At 34.9% G+C, this 9119-nt stretch overlaps 1 non-coding gene across 1 annotated transcript; it reads right to left on the bottom strand.

Moving 5' to 3' along the window:
* Nucleotides 1-1115: 1115 nt before the first annotated feature.
* On the bottom strand, nucleotides 1116-1234 carry LOC111743300. The gene has a single exon (XR_002781626.1). It is a non-coding gene; the product is annotated as a 5S ribosomal RNA (ribosomal RNA).
* Between the last annotated feature and the right edge of the window lie 7885 nt (nucleotides 1235-9119).

Raw genomic sequence — 9119 nt, 5'->3', positions numbered from 1 at the left:
TATGAAAGGGTGTTGATTTTGTCAAACACTTTTTTCTGCATCAATTGAGGGGATCATGTGGTTCTTTTCCTTCATTCTGTTACTTCACTGATTGATTTTTGAATTGTTGAAGCATCCTTACCTTTCGGGAATAAATCCTACTTGGTCATGGTGATCTTTTTAATGTGCTATTGAATTCTGTTGGTTGCTGATATTTTGTTGAGGATTTTTACATCAATATTCATCAGGAATATTGGTCTGTGGTTTTCTTTTCTTGTAGTGTGTTTGTCTACCTTTGGCATAAGGGTAATCCTGCCTTCATAAAATGGATTGGAAATATTCTCTCCTCTTCAATGTTTTGGGAAGTTTTGAGGAGGATTGGTATTAATTCTTCTTAAATGTTTGGTAGAACTCACCAGGGAAACCATGTCTTCCTGGGGTTTTCTTTTCAGGAGGTTTTTGATTACTGATTCAATCTTATTAGTTATAGGTTTTCAGATTTTTTATTTCTTCATGATTCACTCTTGGTAGGTTGTATGTTTTTAGTAATTTGTCCATTTCATCTTGATTATCCAATTTGTCGATATATAATTGTTCATAGAATTCTCTAATCTTTTTTATTTCTGTAGGATTGTTTGTAAAGTCTTCTCTTTCATTTCCGATTTTAGCTATTTGGGTCTTCTCTTTTTGTCTTTAGTTAATGTAGCTAAAGTTTTGTCAATTTTGTGGTATTTTCAAAGAACCAGCTCTTGGTTTTGTTGATTTTCTCTATTATTTTTTCTATTCTCTATTGTTTATCTCTGTAATCTTGATTATTTCCTTCTGCAAATTTTGGATTTGGTTTGTTCTTTTTCTAGTTTCTGAAGGTGAAAAGTTAGGTTGTTGTTGTTGTTTTTTTTAATATACACTTTTATAACTATACATTTTCCCTTAGTATTGCTTTTGCTGCACCTCCAAGAGTTTTGCTATGTTGTGTTTTCATTTGTCTCAATTATTTTCTAATTTCCATTGTAATTTCTTCTTTGACATATTGGTTTTTAAAGAATATGATGTTTAATTTTTACATATTTGTGGATTTCCAGTTTTCCTTCTGTTATTGATTTCTATTTTATTGTGTGTGTGTGTGTGTTTTTAAATGCCTATAGCACCTGGTCTTCCTAAGTGGTCTCCCATCCACGTACTAACCAGGCCCAACCCTGCTTAGCTTCTGAGATCAGACAGGATCAGGCATGTTCAGGGTGGAATGGCTGTAGACAGTTATTGATTTCTAGTTTTATCCTATTGTGATCAGAGAAGATTCTTGTATGATTTAAATATTTTAAAATTTATTAAAACTTATTTTGTGGCCTAATATGTGGTCTATCTAGGAGAATGTTCCATGTGCACTTGATTTCTTTTGTTTGGTGACGTGTTGTTCTGTATATGTCTGTTTGTTTCAATGGTCTGTAGTATTGTTTGAGCCTTCTATTTCCTTACTGATCCATTTTAACTATTTTAAGTGTACAATCCAGTGTAATTATGTACATTTACAATGTTCATCAACCATTACCACTGTTCAGTTTCAAACTTTTTTCTGATCCCAAACAGAAACTCTACTCATTAAACAATAGCTCTATATGACCTGCACTTTCTTGCCCTTAGTTATCTCTATTCTTTCTGTATCTATGAATTTGCCTATTTTAGGTACCTCATATAAGTGAAATTATACAATTTTGTGTTTTTGTTTTTGGCTTATTTCACTTAGCATAATGTTTTCAAGGCTGTAGTACGTATCAGAATTTCATCCCTTTTCAAGGCTATAATGTTATTCCATTCTATCTATATACCACATTTTGATTATCCATTCATCTCTTGATAAAAATTGACTTGTTTCTACTTTTTGGCTACTGTGAACAATGCTGCTGTGAAAATTTGTATAAAAGTACCTGTTTAAGTCTCTGCTTTTAATTTTTAGGGGGTATATACCTGAGAGTGGAATTGCTGAATCATATGGTAATTCTGTGCCTAACTTTCTGAGTAACTGCCAAACTTTTTTACAGTAGCTCTACCATTTACATCCCCACCAACAGTATACAAGGGTTCCAAATTTTCCATATCATCACCAACACTCAATATTTTCCATTTTTTTGATAGTAGCCATCCTAATGTGTGTGAAGTAATATCTTATAGATTTGAATTGTATTTCTCTAACCTAGTGATGTTGAACATCTTTTTATAGTCAGACCCTTTAAAAATTGTTGTCATTTATTTTACTTCTACATGCATTTGAAAAATCGTAATACATTGTTTTTGTTTTTCTTTAAACAATCAATATCCTTTAAGGAGATTTAAAATGAAAAAAAATTTAGTCTTTCATTTTTACAATTTCTGACATTCTTTGTTCCTTTGTGTAGATCAAATTTTTATCAGGTATTATTGTCTTTGTATCTGAAGAACTATTTCTAACATTTCTTGTAGCGAAGGTCTCTCAGCTTTCACTTCTTTGGAAAAGTCTACTCCGCTTTCATTTTTGATATTATGACTGAGTATAGAAATGTAGATTGATAGTGTTATTTTCACACTTTAAAAGATATCAGTCCATTTTCTTCTGGCTTACATAGCTTCTGATGAGAAGTCTATGAATTTCCTTATTGTTCTTTGTATGTAATGTCTTTTTTTTTTTTCTTAGTTTGCTTTTAAGATTTTCACCTTATTCCTGGCTCTCAGAAGTTTGATTATTCTGTGTCTTGGTGTGGTTTTTGTGTGTCTTCTTGGGCTTATTTGAGCTTCTTGGGCCTATGGATTTATCAGTTTTGTCAACTGTAGAAATATTTTGGCTGTTATTTCTCCAAATAGTTTTTCTGTCTTTCCCTCTCCCTTTTCTCTGACTTAAATTATACAAATTTTTGACTGGTATTTTTTCAATGGTTGTCTGCTCTGCTCTTTTTCCATTTTTCCCTTCACGTTTTATTTTGGTTGTTTTTCTTGTAGTAGCTTTTCTGCTATTAATCTTGTCTAGTGAATTTTTTATTTTTTATTTTTTATCTCTAGAAGTTCCATTTGGGTCTTTTTTATGTTTTCTCACAATGTTCATGTTTTCTCTACATTGTTGCACATATCAAATATATTTATACTAGTTTTGTCTGATAATTCTGCCAAATTTGTAATTTCTGGGTCTGTTTCTAATTATTGGTTTTTCTTTTGCTATGGGTTGTATTTTCCTGCTTTTTAATATCCTTGACAACTTTGGATTGAATGCCAGACCTTATGAATTTTATGCTGTAGACTGATGGATTTTGTTGTATTCCTTTAGAAAGTTTTGGACTTTCTTCTGTTACATAGTTAACTCATTTAGATTTAGTTCAACTTTCTTAAGGTTTGCTTTTATGTTTTATGAGGGTGAATTCAGAGCATTCTTTAGTCTAGGGTTAGTTAGCCTTAATACAAAGGTGATACCCTGCTGACTACTCTCTCTGATGCCCATGTATTGTGAGATCTCCTCACTGTTTTTGATGGTAATATGAACTATTCCTAACCCAAGGTGAGCTCTGAAATTGTTTGGCCTACTTATTTCCTTGTAGAGTTTTAGGTCATGTACAAGTGGATCACTATTCAGCCAAAATTTTGCAGTTACCCTCTCTCTAGTGTTCTTTCATATAAATCCTAGCTACCTTGGTCTCCCAAACTGCAGTCTCACTCTCTTCAACTCAGAGAAAATGTTGGGCTCTCTCTGAATTTTTTGTCTCTGCTCTGTGGCTAAGAAACTACCTCTAGCTAGTGATCTGGGACCTTCATAGGGCTCACTTTATTTGTTGCTTTTTTCCTCAAGGATCACTGCCTTCTGCTTCTTATTGCCCAGTGTTTGAAAACCATCGTTTTATATACTTGGTCCAATTTTCTAGTCGTTTTAGAGTGGAAGATAAGTCTAGACCCAGTTATGTTATTCTGGCCGAAAGTGGAAGTTTTCATCTAAACGTTTAGAACAATTTATTGCTTTTTGGAGGAAAAAATATTTATATTTTCTCCTTTTAGCTAAATTCTAGATGTCTTTTAAATTTTTTTGGGAGGGGGGAGGGCCAGTAAAAACACTTCAGAAATATATAGACTAATATTACAAATCCTTATACATACAACAATAGAACTGAATGTCATTAATTTCCTTCAAATTATTTTTCCCGTGTAATTATATTAAGTATATAGTAAATATTTTTCTTTCAGTAGGCATTATTCTATTTTTTAAACATATTTTGATTCATTTAATCTTCACAATTCTATAACTTCAATATATTGAATTACGCTGTTGTATAAACGAGGCTAATGAGTAATACAGTGGTTAGGTAGTATGCTGAAGGTCATTCAAGTAGAGCAGGAATGTGAATCCAGAGAATCAGGCTGCAAAATTTGAGCTATTAACCACTATACTATGCTGCCTCTCATAATTAATAAAATGCATAAACATCACATAAATTAAGTAGAAATTCTCTGTCTTTGATCCTTGATCCTATTTTCCTCATGTCTTACCCAGAGGAAAATCAAATGATGTAATTTTATACACTTCCAGTCCATTTTTAATACTTTACCTTTATTTACATATATTATAAATAATAGGCAGTATTTTGTGTTTTAAAAATGTACATATAATTTAATAATATTTATTATATCTTACATATAATTCTATGACTTGCTTTTTAATATTTTATTTTTGAAAATAACTTAGGTTGATACATGCATAATTGCATTTTTATTTACTTAGTTGTCTATGTTACACATCACTTATTTTACCTAAACACTCTAAAAAATTGTAAAATTCTTTCTAGCTAGTAAACATATCAGATAATCTATACCTGTTCTTTCTTCCTCTTCCCTGGATCCCCTCTTCTCTTGTTCCCTTCTGTATTATTTTCTAGCTCTGCTGAGCAGCTGTCCTTCTGGTCTTTTGCCTTCCTCCTGTGTAGTATCCTCTGTTTCCTACATGTTGTGTATTCCTTTTCTTGGTTTACTTCCTCTTTTTGATGGATATGTTCTCTAGTTATCCTAAGAAGGGTGCATGGAGAGTAAATTTCTGAAACCATGCTTTCTGTAATTATCATTATTCTACTCTTTATCCTACACTTGATTGATAATTTTTCTGAGTATAGATTCTAGACTAAAATAATTGCCCCTCTGTCTTGTGAAGACCATGTTTTTTGGCATTCTAGTTTCCAGTGGAGCTGATTCTAGATAAATTGTATGTGACCTATTTTTTTTTCCTCTCTATGGGTTTGAGAGTTTTTTTTTTAGCCTTTATGTTCTAAAATTTCAAAATTTATATGCATTGGTAGTTTTTTTTTGAAAAAAACCTTTACTAGTCATGGGTTGTAACTTTTTAATCTGAAAGCTTCTATCTTTCATTTTGATTTTTTTTTTTAACACCTACAGCACCCAGTATTTCTAGGTGGTCTCCCATCCAAGTACTAACCAAGCCTGACCCTGCTTAGCTTCAGACGAGATTGGGCTTGTTCAGGGTGGCGTGGCCATGGACCTATCTTTCATTTTGGAGAATGTAAAAATATTTTTAAAAAGTAGCCTTATTCTCTCTGCTTTTCTCTTCTCTCTTTCTAAATATTTCAATGCTGATCTTTTGGACCGATCTTCTCTGTCCTATTTTTAATTTTTTTGTCTTTTTGTTTTATTTTTTGAGACAAGTCCTCAACTTTATCTTTCAATCTTTCTATTGAATTCCTCTTATTTCAGTTACCAAGTATTTTTAAAAAATTCAAGACCTTTTTATTATTCTCTGACTGTTTCTTTTTATAGTAACCTGTTTCTGTCTGTTCATGTGTCATGAATATATACTCTTCTTATTTCTCTGAGAATATTACAGTTAAAAAAATTTCTCCTCCTCTATTCATTGTCTTCATTTTTTTGTTTTATTCTGATTGATTTGGTCTCCTTTTTATTCCTGAAGGATTTCTTCAAAAGTCTGGATACCCCTGGTTGACCCTTCATATTTAAGAGTGTGGTACTTAGGAGAGATCTGTTATTGGTGGTGCTGGTTGGCTGGTGTGCATCACCATGGGGTGGTCAAGCAAGGACCCTGCTATTTTATTTTGAAACTCACGAATATCAATATCAATAGGTCTATTCTCTTGGGACATTCAATTTCCCCAGAGAAGAACTCACCAATCCCTTCTAGAATCTGCTCACTTAGGATTATGTCTTGGAGCAAAGCAATAGAATGATGAGTCTCACTTTCATCAAATCTTGATTTTAATTAGGCATTTGCCATTCATTTTTTTTGGTGGGGGGGAGAGTGGTCCGGTCTCCTGGATGTGGAGCCCCTTTGGCTTAATTTTATCACAGAATGAACCTTCTATCTCATCCTGGAGTGGGGAAGATATATTGCTTGGCTCTGAAAGAGGTGAGAAGAATACTTGGAGATCTATTCTTTTCACTTTCATTTAGTCCTTCTTTTTCAGTATTAAGCCCCACCCCAGCTTCCATAGCTCCTGGTGCTACAGAACATGGAGACTTTCCAGCATTCTGAATCATGGGTTGACATTGGCATCCTCCTGTGCATGCACTTGGTATTCAGCTTTTTCGGGTCTGTTAATGCCTTTTCCTCTTTTCTGTCACCCATCCATCATCTCTCACCTTCTATTCTCTTTGTCCTTGTGAGTTTATAGCATTTTTAATTCTTTATTTTCATTTTATTGGGATACCAAGAAGGAGAAGAGATAGATTTATGAATTCAAATAGCCACGTTTAACTGATAGCTGGCATATCTGTTTTTAACCTTTAAATTTCAAACTTTTTTTCCCTCATTACCTATGTTGCAGGAAAAAGCAACTGATTTTACCCACACTCCACATTGCCATTTTTAGGTGGGAGCACAGTCCCACTTCTTGGTTTCATGCAGGAAGACAAGCTCTAGTTCTTTGTCATCTTTTAGGTGTATTAAATTCTTATTCTTCTGTAGGACCAAAATCTCAGCCCCTACTGCCCATTTCTGGTCCTGTTGCTCTGAGGACCCAGTGGGTCTTATGACTCTAGCCCACTGTAGTTTTTACTGCATTTTCAAAGATAATTTTAATCTTTAAGATTTTAATTTTTAATTACCTTATTTGAAAAACACACAAACACACACAATTTCTCCTTAAGCTTAGAGTTTATAGGGGAGGTGTCTTAAGGTCCTTGACCCACTATCTTAATCACAGGCCCTTCCCATAACATTTTGACATGAAGTCCCATACTTGTCGCAATTTATTGTAATCTTCCCTCCATCCTTACGTCTTAATTAAAAGTCATTTTGCTATAGTGTCCTAAATTCCAAACCCAGTAGACTCTCCAGTTCTTGTCTTATTAACTCCCTTGTTGCATTTAACACCTTGGAGTGCATCCTCTTTGAAACTCTATTCTTTTGTCCTCTGTGTATCTCTGACCAATCCTCCTGTGGCTCATTTGGTCTCTCTTTTCTCCATCTGCCACTGAATATTGATGCGCCCCAGGGTTTTCGCCTTAACCTATTTGCCTTGGTTGATCTCATCCACACTCACCATTTTAGTTATTAACTATATGCTAATAAGGATAAAATCTCCATCTCTAGCCCAGATCTCTCCCCTAGATTTCAACTCTAAGACAAACTCTGCTGATACCTCTACCTGAAAAGACCATGGTCATCTCAAATTTAAGGTGCCCAAGGGTAAACATATTCTCCTTCCTAACTATGTTCTAATCCTTGGATTTTCTATTTCAGTTGATGACACCAACATTTACTTATTCACCCAAGCTGAGAATCTGGCAGTCATTCTTGAATCCTCTTTCTTCTCACCTTCTTTATTCTAATTATGTCTTTAGGTTGCCCAGGAACAGAGAGATGGTCAGTTTACCTCTAGTAATGGGACCTTATTTGGGCAGAAATAGAGATGGGCTGTAATGGCTGTGAGTTAGACCTTATAAGAAGTGCAACTGGACCGAAGGTGACTCTAGAAACCACAGGATCTGTAGTTTGTAGAACTTCTTGAGATTAACGTGACTCCATCTCTTCTGTATTCACCTCTGAGAGTTAATTTCCTTATTCTTTTCCTCCATCCTGTATCTTTTTTCTGCATCATAGATTATCCTCATAACTTTGGGTTGCTATGATCTCTCATGGTTCCAACCCTACTTCTTCCTTCATAGAGCTTCAATTTGCTCTTATTTGGGCCTTTGGTTCTACTGGTCACAGCATGGTTTTCTCTATGTTAAATGTTTTGGATTTCTGGTATCAGGAATCAGATAGGCCACATTGCAGGGTACTGGCCAATCTATTGACAGGCTTCCCTTACATCAGGTGTTCATCCCACTCTAAGCACCTGTAACAGGAGGAACAGGTTAATGTGTTATGAAATATGACCACTTAAATTTACGCCCAAATCATGTGGACTGGACGGTCACCCTTCAAAAGGGAAGCTGGCATGGAAGACACTGTGATTGACACGGTTAGCATATTCCTTATACATATATAATCAAATCCATCAAATTTATCTTCTGTGTCCTTCTGTCTATTCTTTTTCCCAATGTCTTGGTTCAAGTCCTCATCTTCTTTCACCTGCCCTGCAGCAACAACTTGGTGCTCTTCTTTCTCTTCCTCCCTCCCTCCTTCTTTTTTTTCCCCCTTAATTGATTATATTATTGTTTTTAAGTGGCAAGCAATGGCATCTGTTACCTATCACCTGGAATAGACACCTGAGCACTTTTGCCCACTGCACCTTGGCATCAGAGATGCTAAGGAAAACACAATACAATCAAGCACTGAGTAGAGTAATGCTTTACTCATCCAGGGAAGAAACAGCAAGATCATCTCCAGTTGTGGGCATTGGTACCCAATGGTTGGCAGTCCCTCTTAGCAGCCAATTCAGGGCAGTTGGCCCACATGTACCCATCTTGTGCTGCAGCAGAAGGACTTTGTCTCCTCTCCACAGGGGACAGATATAGCAGCGATGTTGCCAAATGCCATATGACATTCATGTTTAAGTAGAGCAAAAGAACATACATTGAGTCTCAAATAGGGAAAGATAATCCCTCACAAGGTGATAAATTCAGCACAAACTGTGAGAGTTCTTTATCTCAGTAAGTAAGTGTTCTAGACCCAAGGCTCATTCTTATGCAGCTGAATGGGGGTCCAAAAAGGGTGTGTATGA

The sequence above is a fragment of the Pteropus vampyrus genome, unplaced genomic scaffold (genome assembly GCF_000151845.1).
Source record: "Pteropus vampyrus isolate Shadow unplaced genomic scaffold, Pvam_2.0 Scaffold110, whole genome shotgun sequence".
Classification (NCBI taxonomy): Eukaryota; Metazoa; Chordata; class Mammalia; order Chiroptera; family Pteropodidae; genus Pteropus; species Pteropus vampyrus.
Note: the sequence above shows the minus strand (reverse complement) of the source record. Positions and strands in the feature narration are given on the sequence as shown.